We start from the raw sequence: 17,354 nt of genomic DNA, 5'->3' as shown, positions 1-17,354 counted from the left end.
TCCATCCTGAATTCTGCACTAAACTTGAGCTGCAGTGGTCATTCTGTCCCATTCCCAGTCCCATAATACCCTGGAGTAAAAGAGACTCAGAATTATGCTTGTTCCTTTCTCACTACCCCATAGATATGAAAGAGAGGGCATTTTGGCCAGGGACAAGATTCAAAGTTTCTGAGCCATTTGGGTCGATAATCCCAGCTATAACCACACAGTCCTTAGAGGTTAATTGTAGTTCTGGAATCTCAGGCAGGTGGTTCAAATTAAAGCCAGATTTGTGGGAAAGGAAATTGTCTGAGTTGGTTACATTGATTTGTCTCCTGACTTTGAACATGCCTCTCCCCAACTTACAATGCTCTTCCCTAGCCTTGTTTCAGTGATAACTCCTAACAGTCCCTTACTTTGCAGTTGTTTCTCTAGCTTGGAGTCCTCTCCATGAGTGAGTACAGTATCAGGTGATTCTTTTCTTATGCATCAGTTTTGTAGGTGCCTGTTTCCTCCACAAGATTATATGATCATGAAGGTCTTACTCAACAACATAGCTCAATAAGATATTTGAAAAGACCTGTTGAGCTAATGACAGTACTCACCTAACTTAAACTTAAAAATGACTATGTCGTGCTAGGCTTTGCCATTGAAAAGGAAAGGACTTAGAGAGATGACCAAAAAAAAAAGATTGAAGAAATCAAGAAGGAAGACCAGTGCATGGATACTTCATTCCTCCCTAGAATACGGAATAAAATATCCATGGAAGGAGTTGCAGAGACAAAGTTTGGACCTACGATGAAAGGATGGACCATCCAGAGACTGCCCCACCCGGGAGTCCATCCCATAATCAGCCACCAAATGCAGACACTATTGCATACATCAGCAAGATTTTGCTGAAGGGACTCTGATATAGCTGTCTCCTGTGAGGCTTTGCCAGTGCCTGGCAAATACAGAAGTGGATGCTCACAGTCATCTATAGAATGAGACACAGGGTCCCCAATATAGGAGCTAGAGAAAGTACCCAAGAGCTGAAGGGGTCTACAACCCTATAGGTGGAACATTAATATGAACTAATCAGTACCCCCAGAGCTTGTGTCTCTAGCTGCATATGTAGCAGAAGATGGCCTAATTGGCCATCATTGGGAAGAGAAGCCCCTTGGTCTAGCAAACTTTATATTCCCCAGTTATAATATATCCAAGATACAGTATAAAATGTTTGTCCACGGGCTCTAAAGCTATGTCATTACCTCTGCTTCATAGCAAGCCGCATAACTCCGGGGGGGGTGGGGGGGAGTGTGACCTCTATGCCATCTTTTTTTTTAATCTGTAAATATATGAGCATTATCAAATGAATAGGGCATGAGCCATGAGATCATTTTGAAGACCATGGAAAGTTGCACACACAGAGAGAATGCAGGAAAGAATAGTACATTGCTTTTATCACTCACAGTCCAGGCCACTCACAATCTTAATCAAAGACATTGTTCTAAAAATGTGGTCAGACCTGCATCTCACCACAGGACGTTGCTAACCTGATCCCTGCTTTCAAATACACGGGCTAAGAGCGACAACAGTCCTTGAGAAAGAGTGCTGGATTATTTACAAGATGCTTTGATTACAAGGACATATATTTTCCTCCAACTCAGTCTGGTAAACTTCACCTACACACTGATAGCAATGTAAAAGAAGAAAAAGTCAACAAGTGTTAAATTTATTTCCAGAACTAAATTCATTGGTTGGCCTTCGAAGGTAGTTTATACTGTATACATCCATTATTATGGTTGATTTTAATGGAAACTTGCCCCACAAATTAGATCACCAGAGATCTTCACCAGAAGTGTCCTGATTGCTTGACCGATGTGGGAAGTTCTACATTGTCTGTTGGGGGCAACTCTGGTAGCTGCCCAGATACACAAGATTTGACAGAAGGGAAATTTTGTCTTTTGCTTGCTTCATTTTGCCTTTTTCCGGGAGTTAATTTGAACCTGTTGGGGCTGGAATTGATCCCTAGGCTGTTATCAGATGCAGAGTATCCAAGTTTACATCTTATACTAGAAACCAGGAAAAATTGTGACTACCTGTGCCAGCTTAAGACTGCTGAGACAACAAAGCCTCAAGGGTCAAGTAGCTGATGGGTTCTTAGCTACTGTTACTATTTTGAAGCTGACCTTACTCATGTGTGTGTGTGTGTGTGTGTGTGTGTGTGTGTGTGTGTGTGTGTGAAGTCTTTATAGAAGTCAAATCTTCCTTGTGAGTAGAAGGTGCCAGGTTAAAGCAGCCAAAGAATCCTTGTGTCCCTAATTCTGTATTTTACCAAGTCGAGGAATGTGGATGTGGATGTGTTGGGAGCATTGCAGGTTAAGCACTGGGTAGAGGTGTATGGAGGTTGAGGAGGTGAGAGACAGCTTGTTTAGAAATGAGTGTTCCAGCTTGGAAAGGAAATATCCGTATAACTCCGGTGCTGGGAAGCTAACAGATTATTTGAATAAAGAATTTGTTAGTTTAAACACAACTAAGGGAGGCAGAGTAGTTTTCCAGCCATCCTAGATTTGACATTGTAAGGAGGTGGAATCTGTAATCTGCCTGAGCTATCTTCTATCAACAGTTCCAACTTCTCCTTTTGCACATCTCACTAATGCTGCTGTTTAAGAAGTGGGCTTAGAATGAATCTGAGAGATTTGTTTACATCAACAGTTCCAACCTCTCCCCCACACACATATCACTAATGCTGCTGTGTTAATATCTCATCTCTCTACCTGAAGGAGTTTATAGGAAGAGTGGCTAAAGGGTACATAGTAAAGAATACTACAATGGGGCTGGAGAGATGGCTCAGTAGTTAAAAGCACTGATTGGTCTTCCAGAGTCCAATTCCCAGCAACCACGTGGTGATTCACAACCATCTATAACGGGGTCTGATATCCTCTTCTGCTGTGTCTGAAGAGAGCAATGGTGTACACATATACATAAAATAAATAAATCTTTTTTAAAAATGCTACATTGCCATTATCACTCATAGCTGAGGAGGAGAATAAACTAATCTTTGAATTCTATAATCAGGTTCCAGAAGTTTGGCTTTATCTGCCTTAAGGGTTTGTTAGAACAAAGAAATCTTTATAAAGTGTAACAATACTGTTACAATTTCCTGGGTACAGATCCCTATTGTATATAGAATAAAATGTCTTTCAGCAGAAAAAAAAAAAGGGAATGTTAAAGCTGAGAAACCTGTAAAAAGGGGTCTTTAAAGCTTTATCTACTTTAGGAATAGGTAAGGCTGTGTTTATCCTGAACTAGAGACTGATGATATCTAAGACGTTTTTTCAGTTGCATAATAATTCACACAACTGACCAGACACTTAGCTAAACAGAGATAGCGAAGTATTGAGCTCGAGAGAAAGAATTGTTTTCAATTTTAATTAAATTTACAATATTTATTATTTTAGATTATCAACAATAACATTACATTAAATCCAAAGTACAGAAAAATAATGAAGACAATACATCACTTGTTCTCATTTCCAAATATTTTTATATTATAGAACACAATAAAGAAAAATAAATTCTATGTAAGTAAGCCTTATCAAGCCCTCTACCAGTGAGCATTAAGTTGAATGTTCATTAAAAACTAATACTGTTTTCTTCCATGTTTTCTTAGGACTAAAGAAATGTTTGTTAGACATTAGTTGAACTCCATATGTAGCAATGATTTTCCAAAATATTTAAGAATTAGAAATCTAAACAGTTATCAGCAATGGCACTAATTAGCTGTGATTTGCTTTCTGAGCAGTTCTGTTGATCACCAATAATAATCTTCTTCCTCTTCCTCTTCCTCTTCCTCTTCCTCCTCCTCCTCCTCCTTCTCCTTCTCCTCTTTTATTTTTTTTAATAAGTAGAATGTGATATCAAAATATGAAAGGGATCAAGCCCCAAAAGCCCCAAAAGTTTGGACCTTGAAAAGTGCTGTTCAAACTACTGATTTGAAATCCTCAAAATCTGTTCTCTAGGATTCTCATCTGACAGTGAGTGATCCATTCACTATTTAATAGTATTTGTTGTACATTGTTCACACAAGTACAACATCAATCTGGAAGCTGGATTGTGACACCGGATCACTTAGACATAGACAGGGCATGAAGCCTTCCATTTGAGATTTGATAAAAACTACTAAATCAAGGAAGGGGAGTCTCAGAGGGAAAAAAAAAAAAACACCTTCCATCAGTACCCACTCTCAGACAAAGGTAAAGCAGACTCAGCTTTGGGAAATGAAAACAAAACAGGGTTTCCAGTAAGGACTGTCTATAAGCATGAACAATCCTGGCATCCTTAGTCCCCCATTTTAATAATGCTCCCAACGATTCAAATCTGTACACATGACAATGTGGGAAAACATCTCAAAATACAACATTTTAAGAAAAGAACATATTGACCGAGGATTGCTTCTACAGTTAACATGGATAAAAGACATGGATTTGGTGGCACACTTACAAAAGAAAGCATGCACTGTTGATGCACTTTTGGTGTCTCCCAACAAAAAGGCCATCAAGATAGAAAACAAGGAAGACATTATACAAAACTCACCAAGACTGCAGCAAATAATCAAGAATCAAAGGGGCAGATCAGGTTAGTAGATATGCAGCGGCAAAGCCACTGGTTTTGAATTTGGCATTTTGCAAATTCTGCTGAGGGCTATACTGTGTGTGTTGGAATCCAAGCTGGCTTTATTCTATTGCTTCCATATTCATATACTAATCAGCATAAACAAGATTAACCTAACTATAAGCTTAAAGAAATGGGAGCTAGAATCTTACTGCTGAGCTCTCTAAAGTAACTGATATTTACAACACATCATGTTCTTTAAACATAACAGTAGCATAAATTTCATTCAGAAAAGTTGTATTTATGTAGTCCTCCCAATTACCAGGAAGGATTTTAATTATTAAATATTACATCCTGACCACACCAAAAGTTCAAAAGAAACAGAGAAATATTTTCAGGAAGATTTAGTCTCAAGGTGTGCACAGTTAAGACTGTGTTCTTATAACGTTTTTGTTGTTGTTGTTATTGTTTTTTGTTTGTTTGTTTGTTTGTTTTTTCTGCAAGCAAGGAAGTTTAGTTGAGTTACTTTTCCTTTGGTAAGAAATATATTTGATGTTAATTACCAGTTATTCCTTTTAAAAGGATGGAGGAAAAAATAAGCTAGTTTGTTAAGTTTCAGAATGAAGCACCATAATTTCAATATGCCCTAAACATTTTAGATTATAGCATCTAAGTGATGCCTTGCTGAGCAAATCATACTTTATAGTTGGTTCAATTCTGAAGTCTGCTTTGAACATCACATGATAACTAAACATTTCCTAATACAGAAAATTGTACTGAGGTCTGCTGAGATTCTTCTGCCCATTGTTCCCATTCCCTGGTCCCATAATGCTTGCATGTCTTACAAGAGAAAGAAAAGTCATGTCTCAATACTAAACTTTGTAGTAACTTCCACTCAAGTGCACAATCCTCTCACTAAAGTGCACCATCCTTTAAATTAGGGGTTCTTAAGCTGTATGTCTCAACCCTTTAGGGGGGCAAATGCCTCTTTCACAGGAGTCACCAGGACTTTCTGAAAACACAGATATTTACAAGATGATTCGTGAGGAACTGTATTAAAGGGCTGCAGCATTAGAAAGCTTGAGAAAACTGCTTTAACTTGTCTTTAATCATGACATCTACAATATGGCACCAAAAACTAACTGCAACTTTTGGTGTTTGTGGTATAAGTGAAGCAGGTGTACATCTCCTTGGTATTGTTTCATCTGTTCAGATCTTTAAACTGGTCCTGAATATAAGCAACTGCCTCTTCATATATATTGCAACCTGTGTTTCTGGACACTAGACTATTGATCGAGTTCTCTATATTTTTTTCTTTTTCTTCAAAGGGGATTTTCTTATTAAGGCAGGAAATGATTGACATGTCTATAAGCAACTGACTATTACAAATGCTTTAACAGTTTCATAGTTTGATGCATTTGGTTTATCTCCTCATTCTCTGCCAGAATCAAGTCATAATCATGGAGGGCCACACAGGAAATAATTGTGCTCACCCCTCAAATCATTCTGGGTTTTGTTTACCTACATCAAACATTTTGAAGCACAGCTTTCTGAAAGTTAAATGTGTCTCCACAATGCCTGAAATCTTCACTCTTATCAGAAAATATCTTGCTGAGAGAGACTGCAACTAGTTTAGGGTCTTCTATCTGAAATATTTAGGTCACATGACATTGATAGTCCATGAGTCTGTTGAACCCTGACTGTACCCCATCTCACCATAACCTTTTGTGTAGAGGGCCCAAAGTCTTTGTGCTCACAGATAAGCACTAGTGAAATCAGAAATGTTAAGCACACAGACTTGTCTCTATAGGGGGGGTTTCCCTAATAGTTTCCTTCATTGTATGATTGGCTAAATAAAGATGGCAGAAGCCTTTCTCTGGGCAAAGATAAAGATGGAGGCATGTTTTCTGGGTCCCAGAGAGGAAGAGAAGGGGACAGAGAGAACTGGGGTTGGACGAGGTGGTGGATCGAATAGGAAGCTACAGATATGTAGGTCTCTTGAAGCCAAGGAGGATGGATGGGATGGGGCAGGATATTCTTTGCCCAGCCTTTGTGTTATCTGGTTAGTTTTAAAATATAAAAGTCTCTAGTATTTTCCTTCCACCAGGCTAAAGGGAGCTGGGTGAGATGGCCATTGCCAGCACCCACCAGAGAACAAAATCCAGAGAGGCTTGGCAAAGCTACCACTGGGAACTGGATGACAAGGCCAATGCAGCACTGGGCAAGGAGCAAGCAGAGACCAGGAGAGCTTGTGTGGGAGCTGAATGAAATCAGGGTGTTCCTTGGTGACTTGGTGGAACTAGCCATGAGAGGTTGAAAGAGCTCAGCTGGAGCTCTTGAGAAAGAGCAAGCATGGTTAATTAAAATTACTCGAAATATGTTTCATCCAGGGAAGAGGTGTGTATATCGTTTTTTACCCAGAAGTTTGGGAATAGTTGTAGCTAATAAATAATTTGGTGACTTTTGCTATCTATAGTGCCAAGCCATACCTGAATCCCCCAGATTATCATGTTTATCCAAGAGTCACTCTTCCTAAATTTTTATTTTGAGCGCTGTTTCTCAGTCATTAGTTCCATCCTTTAGGGAAGGTCACATGCACTTTGTAGTTTGGTGACCACTACACTGTCTGTATGACTGAGACTGCACCCAATCCTCCCGGAGGACCTGAAACTGCTTAAGCTTTATTGTATGCATGGGATTGTGATCATTTTACCAGGAAACTTTTTTTCCAAGATTTGCTGTAGTTAAATAAAAAACAAACAAACAAATAAACACCTACCTGATGTCAGACTCTAGAAGTTCAAATCAGCAGCGGCTAAGTCATGCTGAGCTACATTTTCTCTTTGCTTCAAACAGATCACTCCTCTATCAACTATAGTGTTTTCAGGAATTACCACACACAAACCCATTCTTTCTGCAACACTGCCCACTACAACAATTAACTGTTGGGCATCGTTTACTCTGGAAGCTTCCCCAAATCAATCTTTAACTACCCATGCCTGTTATGACTGCAGTGGTGGACTATATAGTATTGCTGTCAATAGATACTTTACATTGCTTACAGTCATCGTCTGAACCTCCATCCTTATGAGGGATTTTTATCTGTCACACAATTATTCTCCAGGCCCTCCAGCAGTACCCAGCAATAGGTTCACTCCTTTGGCCACTTTCTCCACACACTTCCTCAAGTTGAAGTTAACCACATTGTTCTGCTCTACTATCCAGTCACCTTGTTCTTAGCCAATATGCAGTCCATGATCACAGAAGGAGAAGAGCCCTAACCAGGTCATTCATACAGAGTGAGAAAAGTAGCTGAAACAGTGTATTCTGCCAGTAATGGTTTTATAAAACAAAACTCTGAAAGACAATTCAGAAACAAGAATAGAAAATATTCAGAGTTTTTCTTTACTAGAACACAGTTGATATTCATTGAAAACCTTCCATGTGTCATGTGTCTCCTCATGGTTTATCTTCTTCCATTCCTACCATAAATTCTACTGGTCACACCAAAGATATTAACTAACACAAAGATCTAGAAGCAACTAAGGAATGCAGAGAGTGAGAGAAATAGTCTTCCTCAGTGAAAAGCACACTGATTTCTTATCTACACTAAATGGTCAGCCCCAAAAATATATACACATAAGTTAAGATTATACATATTGAGTAGTTGCATTTATATATTTTGGATATATAAATTTAACAGGACATAAATTTGAAAGATAGCAGGGGGGTTACATGAGAGGGTTCAAGAAAAGAAACAGAGGACAGAAGTGATGTAACTATATTATAATCACAATTTTTTTTCATTTATAAAATGAAAGTGCCCCTTTCAGTCAGCACCAGTATTGGGTCACCTTGGGTGGGGAGTTGGCGAACACCCCCAGGATCCCCTGGAGGACTCTCCACTCAGTCTTGGAATCACCAGTGAGTGGAACACAACTTCTGTTACAATCCAATCTCGCGGGACCTAGGACAGCATTGGGGAGGCAGAAAACCCGACCTGACCAGGGTCACATATCCCTTTTGGTTGGAGCCAACACCAGGTCGCCTTGTACTCAGAGTTGGTGAAAAGCCCCAGGGTCCCCTGGAGGAGTCTCCACTCGATCTTTGAACCACTGAGATTACCAGATGGCAAAAGGCAAACATAAGAATTTTACTAACAGAAACCAAGACCACTCACCATCATCAGAACACAGCACTCCCACCTCGCCCAGTCCTGGGCACGTCAACACACCTGAAAAGCTAGACCCGGTTTTAAAAGCAGATCTCATGATGATGGTAGAGGACACCAAGAAGGACTTTAATAACCCACGTAAAGAAATACAGGAGAACGCTACTAAAGAGTTACAATTCCTTAAAGAAAAACAGGAAAACACAAACAAACAGGTAGAAGTCCTTAAAGAAAAACAGGAAAACACATCCAAATAGGTGATGGAAATGAACAAAATACTAGACCTAAAAAGGGAAGTAGACACAATAAAGAAAACCCAAAGTGAGACAACGCTGCAGATAGAAACCCTAGGAAAGAAATCTGGAGCCATAGATGCAAGCATCAGCAAGAGCTGGAAGAGAGAATCTCAGGTGCAGAAGATGCAATAGAGAACATCAGCACAAAAATCAAAGAAAATGCAAAATGCAAAAGGATCCTAACTCAAAACATCCAGGAAATCCAGGATACAATGAGAAGACCAAACCTACAGATAATAGGAGTAGATGAGAATGAAGATTTTCAACGGAAAGGGCAAGCAAATATCTTCAACAAAATCATAGAATAAAACTTCCCAAACATAAAGAAAGAGATGCCCATGAACATACAAGAAGCCTACAGAACTCCAAATAGACTGGACAAGAAAAGAAATTCCTCCTGACACATAATCAGAACAACAAATGTGCTAAATAAAGATAGAATATTAAAAGCAGTAAGGGAAAAGGGTCAATAACAAATAAAGGAAGGCCTATCAGAATTACACCAGACTTTTCACCAGAGACTATGGAAGCCAGAAGATACTGGACAGATGTTATACAGACACTAAGAGAACACAAATGCAAGCCCAGGATACTATACCCCGCCAAACAATCAATTACCATAGATGGAGAAACCAAAGAATTCCACGACAAAACCAAATTTACACATTATCTTTCCACGAATCCAGCCCTTCAAAGGATAATAACATAAAAAAAATACGGGGCTGGTGAGAAGGCTCAGTGGGTAAGAGCACCCGACTGCTCTTCGGAAGGTCCAGAGTTCAAATCCCAGCAACCACATGGTGGCTCACAACCATCCGTAACGAGATCTGGCGCCCTCTTCTGGAGTGTCTGAAGACAGCTACAGTGTACTTACATATAATAAATGAATGAATCTTAAAAAAAAAAAAAGAAAGAAAGAAAGAAAAAAGATACAAGGATGCAAACCACACCCTAGAAAAAGCAAGAAAGTAATCCTTCAACAAACCTAAAAGAAGACAGTCACAAGAAAAGAATGCCAACTCTAACAACAAAAAAAATAGGAAGCAACAATTACTTTTACTTAATATCTCTTAACATCAATGGACTCAACTCCCCAATAAAAAGATATAGACAAACAGACTGGCTACACAAACAGGACCCAACATTTTGCTGCTATAGGAAACCCATCTCAGGGATAAAGACAGACACTACCTCAGAGTGAAAGGCTGGAAAACAATTTTCCAAGCAAATGGTCTGAAGAAACAAAGTGGAGTAGCCATTCTATTATCTAATAAAATCAATTTCCAACCAAAAGTTATCAAAAAAGACAAGGAGGGACACTTCATACTCATCAAAGGAAAAATCTTCCCAAAGGAACTCTCAATTCTGAATATCTATGCCCCAAATGCAAGGGCAGCCACATTCATTAAAGAATTTTTAATACAGCTCAAAGCACACACTGAATCTCACACAATAATAGTGGGAGACTTCAACACACCACTTTCACCAATGGACAGATCATGGAAACAGAAACTAAACAGGGACACAGTGAAACTAACAGAAGTTATGAAACAAATGGATCTGACAGATATCTACAGAACATTTTATCCTAAAACATAAGGATATACCTTCTTCTCAGCACCTCATGGTACCCTCTCCAAAATTGACCACATAATTGGTCACAAAACAAGCCTCAACAGATACAAAAATATTGAAATTGTCCCATGCATCCTATCAAACCACCATGAACTAAGGCTGATCTTCAATAACAACATAAATAATAGAAAGCCAACATTCACCTGGAAACTGAACAACACTCTCCTCAACGATAACTTGGTCAAGGAAGGAATAAAGAAATAAATTAAAGACTTTTAGAGTTTAATGAAAATGAAGCCATAACACACCCAAACTTATAGGACACAATGAAAGCAGTCATAAGAGGGAAACTCATAGCTCTGAGTGCCTCCAAAAAGAAAGCAGAGAGAGCACACACTAGCAGCTTGACAACACACCTAAAATCTCTAGAACAAAAGGAAGCAAATTCACTCAAGAGGAATAGACAGCAGGAAATAATCAAACTCAGGGGCAAAATCAACCAAGTGGAGACAAGAAGAATTATTTAAAGCATCAACCAAAGAGGAGCTGATTCTTTTAGAAAATCAACAAGATAGATAAACCCTTAGCCAGACTCACTAGAGGGCACAGGGACAGGATCCTAATTAACAAAATCAAAAATGAAAAGGGAGACATAACAACAGATCCTGAAGAAATCCAAAACACCATCAGATCCTTCTACAAAAGGCTATACTCAACAAAACTGGAAAACCTGGATGAAATGGACAAATTTCTAGACAGATACCAGGAAACAAAGTTAAATCAGGATCAGGTTAATGATCTAAACACTACTATATCCCCTAAAGAAATAGAAGCAGTCATTAATAGTCTCCCAACCAAAAATAGCCCAGGACCAGAAGGATTGAGTGCAGAGTTCTCTCAGACCTTCAAAGAAGATCTAATTCCAGTTCTTCACAAACTATTCCACAATATAGAAGCAGAAAGTACTCTACCCAATTCTTTCTATGAAGCCACAATTACTCTGATACCTAAACCACAGAAAGACCCAACAAAGATAGAGAACGTCAGACCAATTTCCCTTATGAATATCGATGCAAAAACACTCAATAAAATTCTCGCTAACTGAATCCAAGAACAAATCAAAACAATCATCCATCCTGACCAAGTAGGTTTCATTCTAGGGATGCAGGGATGGTTTAATATATGGAAAATTTTCAACATAATCCACTATATAAACAAACTCAAACAAAAAACACATGATCATCTGGTTAGATGCAGAGAAAGCATTTGACAAAATCCAACACCCATTCATGATAAAAGTCTTGGAAAGATCAGGAATTCGAGTCCCATACCTAAACATGATAAAAGAAATCTACAGCAAACCAACATCAAAGTAAATGGTGAGAAACCCCTAGCTTTCAAGCCTAGTGGCTGACATCTGTTATCTCCTGTGTGGGATGCATGTCAGTCCTGAGCTCCGTCATTAAACTGCCTCATGTGATTACAGCAAGATGGATTCCCGTGTTTCTTTGGGTGCTCTCTCACTCCGGAGACTACAGTGGGGGTCCCCAAAAGGGGGGTGTCTTACATTTTGGGGGGATCGTCCGGGATTTGGGATCTCCCAGAAACCCAAGAATAGCCCTTGGTGGTACATTTATTTGTGTGAGTCTTGTATTTTGTCTGTTGTCTAAGTGCTAAGTGTGGCACCACTGAATTTGTGTCTTGGTTTTTCAGTTCTGAGATTGTGGGTTTGAGTCCCACCTTGTGTCTTGGTTTTTCATTTCTGGTATTCTGTATTCTGGCAGCTGCCACTGTGGACTGTGAGGACCTAGTGGCTGCAGGAGAAAGATGTCCTAAGGCCCCAAAGGCTGCAAGCCTGGAAGCCGTTCCAAGAGTGACCCTGGAGGAAGTGCCCAGGGTGAGGGACAGTCAGAAAGGTCTGACTGTCATCTAGCAGAGTGAGAAAAATAAGGTGCTTTTTCTGCCAGAAAGAGAACGGATTTGGAATCCGACCCCCATCAGGAAATTGCGTTTGGCTGGTTGTACAAATCCAGGAGCAGATGAGTGTGCCTAGATATACTGGTGCCTTTTTTCTCTGTTGCTGTCTTGTTTTTGTTTGTGGTTTTTGTCATGGGACATAGACACCGTACATAGGAGGTAAAGTGGAATCACTCCCTGCCTGTCTGTCTGTATGTCTGTGTGTCTGCCTGTCTTGTTCATTTGTATGTCCTCCACTAGACCACCTTCTAATTCTGTTTTGCGTTTGGTTTGTCTGGTTTCAGGTCTGGTTTTGGTCCCAAGGGGTTGACTGATTATCTTGGTTTGGTTTTTGGCCAGTCTCAGTTTCTGGGGGCCTTCCCATGGAGAGAGGTCCATCTGGGTTGGTTGCAGTGACAGTGAGACATGCCAAAACGTTGCAGGCCACAACGCTGGAGGATGCTCTGGTGTCAAGCTGGAAAGTTGGATCTGAAACAGCCCTTCTCAACCCAGCAGCAGCTAGGGTTCAGTATATGCCTGAAACAGATAGTGTCAGGCTTCTCTGGAAATCATGTGTAAGATGCCCTGTATTGGTCTTGCTTGTGTTTGTCATTTCTGTGGTACTGTGATTCTATGGTGGGTGCCTGAAAATGGTTTCTGCGTGTGTCTTGTGTGTCTCTTTGTGTTCGGACTTGGACTAACAACTGATGACTGTTTTTGAGTTATGCCCTCTGGAACAAGCCTAAGAAGCCTGTCAGATCCTTATGCTGACTACTTCCTTTCAGATCCTTAGCTGCCCTGCCTCCAACTCTAACTCCAGGGAGCAGCCAGCGGGTCACAGTGGTCCCGCCCATGGACCAGGAGCCTAGGGAGAAATGAGCTCAGGAAACCCGGAGCAAAAGAGTGGTTGTCCCTGAGAAGTCAGTGGCCCTGGATGTTGAGGCTGCTGAAGGGGAGATAGAGGAGGCTGTAGGAGTGGCCAGCCAAGAGCACCTCGGGTTCCTGGCTGCTTCTCATTCCCCTGTCCCCTGCATCCCCTCTCTTGTTAACAGAAAAAGTGCTTTCATTTTGAGATATCAGTGGCCTGGTGCATCCAGCTGTGAGAACTGCACTCCCTTCCCTGCCCCACGTGTTTTCTCTTCTCAGGCGGCCCCACCCTAAGCTGCTGGCAGTGAGTCTATTCCAAGCTCCAGCGAGGGAGGCATCTGCCCACTTGGGGCTTATGTTCAAGGTATGGAGCACCTGCAAGTCTAACTACCAGGCTCTGATGGGGGTCTCATCTCTGTTAGACTAAAAAGTGCCCCAACAATCTGACCGAGGTAACAGGAGTTACAGAAGCTAAGAGAAGGACAGGGTAAGTCGGTAAGAAAGTTAGCGTAAGTTGATAAGAAAGTGCAGAGTAGGAGAAACGAAGGAAAGATAGAGGTCTGCAAAGAAGTGAGCTAAGAGCAAAGCTTCAGCAGACTCAGGAGAGATGGATGACAGTGGCAAATAGAGAGGTTAACAGTGAGGAGAAGTAAAAATAGAGATGAAGGAGATTAGAGAGGTCTGAAATGAGAGAAATACTCTGAATGAGAAATATTTAGAGGAGGAACCAGTAAGTAAGAGACAGACAACAAGAAGAGTTGAGGAAACATAAGGCTGACAAAGACAGAGACCAGAGTCAGAATCAGAGATGTGCAGTGAGACAGAAAGATAAACCAGGGTAGAGGCAAACTATGAGAGAAGATAAGTGACAGGATATAGATGTGATAATTAGATAACATCCAAAGAAAGCACAGACAAGGAGGAGGAACAAAAAGAGATATAGAGAGAGAAAACATTGCATGAGATCTCCATTACAGTTAGGAAACAGGAGCAAAGAGAGGTAAATAACAAAGACTAGAACCTGGGAAGGTGGCACATGCTAATAATGATCTGTAAGAAACAGGAAGCCAGAGGATTAAAAAGAGATAAGAGAAATGAAATGCTGGCCACAAAAGTCAGGAAAACTAGAAAACTTAGATAGTACCTGGCAACAAAAGAACACTTTTGGCTAAAGATCAATGTGTTTACTGTAAAGAAAAGGGGCACTGGGTGAGAGACTTGCCCCAGACAAAAAGAGGAGGAGCCCCCCTCATGACCAAACCCTTCTACCTGTTCATGGCTAAAAGTAAAGAGATAGCAAAAGGGGTGCTAACACAGAAGCTGAGTCCTTGGAAGAGGCTGGTGGCCTACCTGTCAAAGCAGCTAGAAAAGAGACTGTGTTTCATATTCCCCCACCGACCAGTTCAAAACAAGTTAGAAACATTTCTGGGTACTGCAGGCTTTTGCAGACTGTAGATTCCAGGTTTTGCTGAATTAAAGAGATAAACAGCCCTTCATACAGACAAATAAAGAACAACAGGCCTTGGATGCAATTAAGACTGCCCTAACGTCATCCCCAGCTTTGGGACTTCTAGATGTGACTGAAAACAAAGGTATTGTCAAAGAGGTTCTTACTAAGAGATTGGGAGCCTGGAAAAGACCTGTGGCATACTTGTAAGAAATTAGACCTTGTGGCTGTAGGATGGCCTGTTTGTCTACACATAGTGGCTTCTGGTGAATGACTCAGATAAATTGACTCTGAGACAAAACTTGGCACATGCCCTGGAAAGTGTGGTTTAACCCCCCTGACCAATGGCTGACTAATGCTCACATGACTCATTACCAGACCCTATAGTACAATTCTGATAGAGTCACTTTTGCCCCCCAATTCTGAACGCAGCTACCCTGCTCCCAGACCCAGACCTTCAGCAGGTTCTTGCTGAGACACATAAGTGAAATGGATATCTGACAGACCAGTTACTAGAGGGTGCAGATGTTACCTGGTTCACAGACTGGAACAGCTATCTAGAAGAAGGGAAAAAAAAACCATACTGGAGCAGCTGTGGTAGCTGGACAGGCCCTGCCAGAGGACACATCGGTTCAAAATACTCAACACCTACACAGATAGCAGGTACGCTTTTGCCACAGCCCACATCTATGGGACCATATATCAACAGAGGAGTCTACTGACATCAGGAAGAAAAAGAAAATAAGAACAAAGAAGAAATGCTGGCTCTACCGAGGCCCTCCACGACTCTGCCATGGTAAACATCATCCACTGTCCTAGTCACCAGAAGGGTGATACCATGTTAGCAAGGGGCAACAACATGACAGACTGAGAGACACGAGCGGTTACAGCCATTGCCCCGCTGGTGTTACTGGCAACAGAGCCCGAGTTTGCCTACACAACAGAGGACTTATCCCTCATTTCCAAAGATTTCAGTAACCAGTTCAACAAAAATAAGAGACTGTGATACACCTCCAGGGAAAGAAAATCCTGCCACAAAGACAAGCAGAAGCTGTGATCAAACAGATACATCAGTGGACTCACTTAGAGGTAAGCAAGCTCATCCAGATATTTTCCAAGCCTAAATACCATGTATCAGGGTTAAAACACCTTGTGGAACAGGTGCTGCACAAGTGTGTGCCCTGCCAAAGAGTCAATGTCTGCCACACTATAATAGATCCAGGGAAAAGTCACTGGGAAGAGGTCATTAGAGGTCAAATGAAAATTATATTGTGTGTACAGACCTCAGAGCTCAGGACAGATAGAAAGAACAAATAGAACTCTAAAAAAGGCCTTGACAAAATTAACCATGGAGTCTGGTGCAGACTTGGTGCTCCTTCCCCTTGCCCTATTTGGAGCTAGAAATACTACCTCTTGATTCAGTCTTGCTCTTTTTGAGATCCTTTATGGGGCTCCCATGACCATCACTGTCTTAAATGATGTGTTTAAACCTATGTTGTTATAATAATGATCTGTATGCTAAGTTAAAAGGCTTGCAGGTGGTGCAGAAAGAAGTCTGGTCACAACTGGCTACAGCGAACGAGCAGGGTACCCCAAAGACATCTCACCAGTTCCAGACAGAGATCTGATCTACGTACACCTACATCATGCCCAGACCCTCAATCCTTACTAGAAGGGTCCCTGCCTAGTTCTGTTTACTATTCCTTTTTATTCTGTTTTTGTTACAGATTATGGCCCTCCAGCATCAATACCAACCTATAGTTAGGATAGAAAAAGAGTATGATTTCTATTCTCCACATAGAGATATAGACTTCTAAAATTCTAAGATTAGAATTACTTAGTAGAAGAAGAGGGGAATGAAAAAAAGATGAAATTTCAAAACCTGTAAGTCATATAAAGTACTCAGAAATTGCTGGTTGTTTGTGAGCCTAAAGGCGGCCTGGGGCTGAGAAAAGAAAAACAAACACGGGTATGCCCATTCCTGGGAACATCTTCACCAGAAAGATAAAGAGGAATGTGAGGACATAACAGGGCTATCTGAACTGAATCAACAACTCACAGAACTCTGACATGCTGCACATACATTTAATTTTTCTGCTGATGTTTGAATAAGCCAATAGAGTGTCTCTATGCTGAATTCCACACCCCTAAGCCCCTTACCCCATAAAAACCCCTAGCTTTCAAGCCTAGTGGCCGACATTCGTTATCTCCTATGTGGGATGCATGTCAGTCCGGAGCTCCATCATTAAACTGCCTCATGTGATTACAGCAAGATGGATTCTCGTGTTTCTTTGGGTGCTCTCTCACTCCCAAGACTAGAGTGGGGTCCCCGAACAGAGGTCTTACAGTATTTCGACAGACAAGTAGACAAATGGAATAGAATTGAAGACCCAGAAATGAACCCACACACCTATGGTCACTTGATCTTTGACAAGGGAGCTAAAACCATCCAGTGGGAAAAAAGACA

Source organism: Mus caroli, chromosome 13 (assembly GCF_900094665.2).
Source record: "Mus caroli chromosome 13, CAROLI_EIJ_v1.1, whole genome shotgun sequence".
Lineage (NCBI taxonomy): Eukaryota > Metazoa > Chordata > Mammalia > Rodentia > Muridae > Mus > Mus caroli.
Note: the sequence above shows the minus strand (reverse complement) of the source record.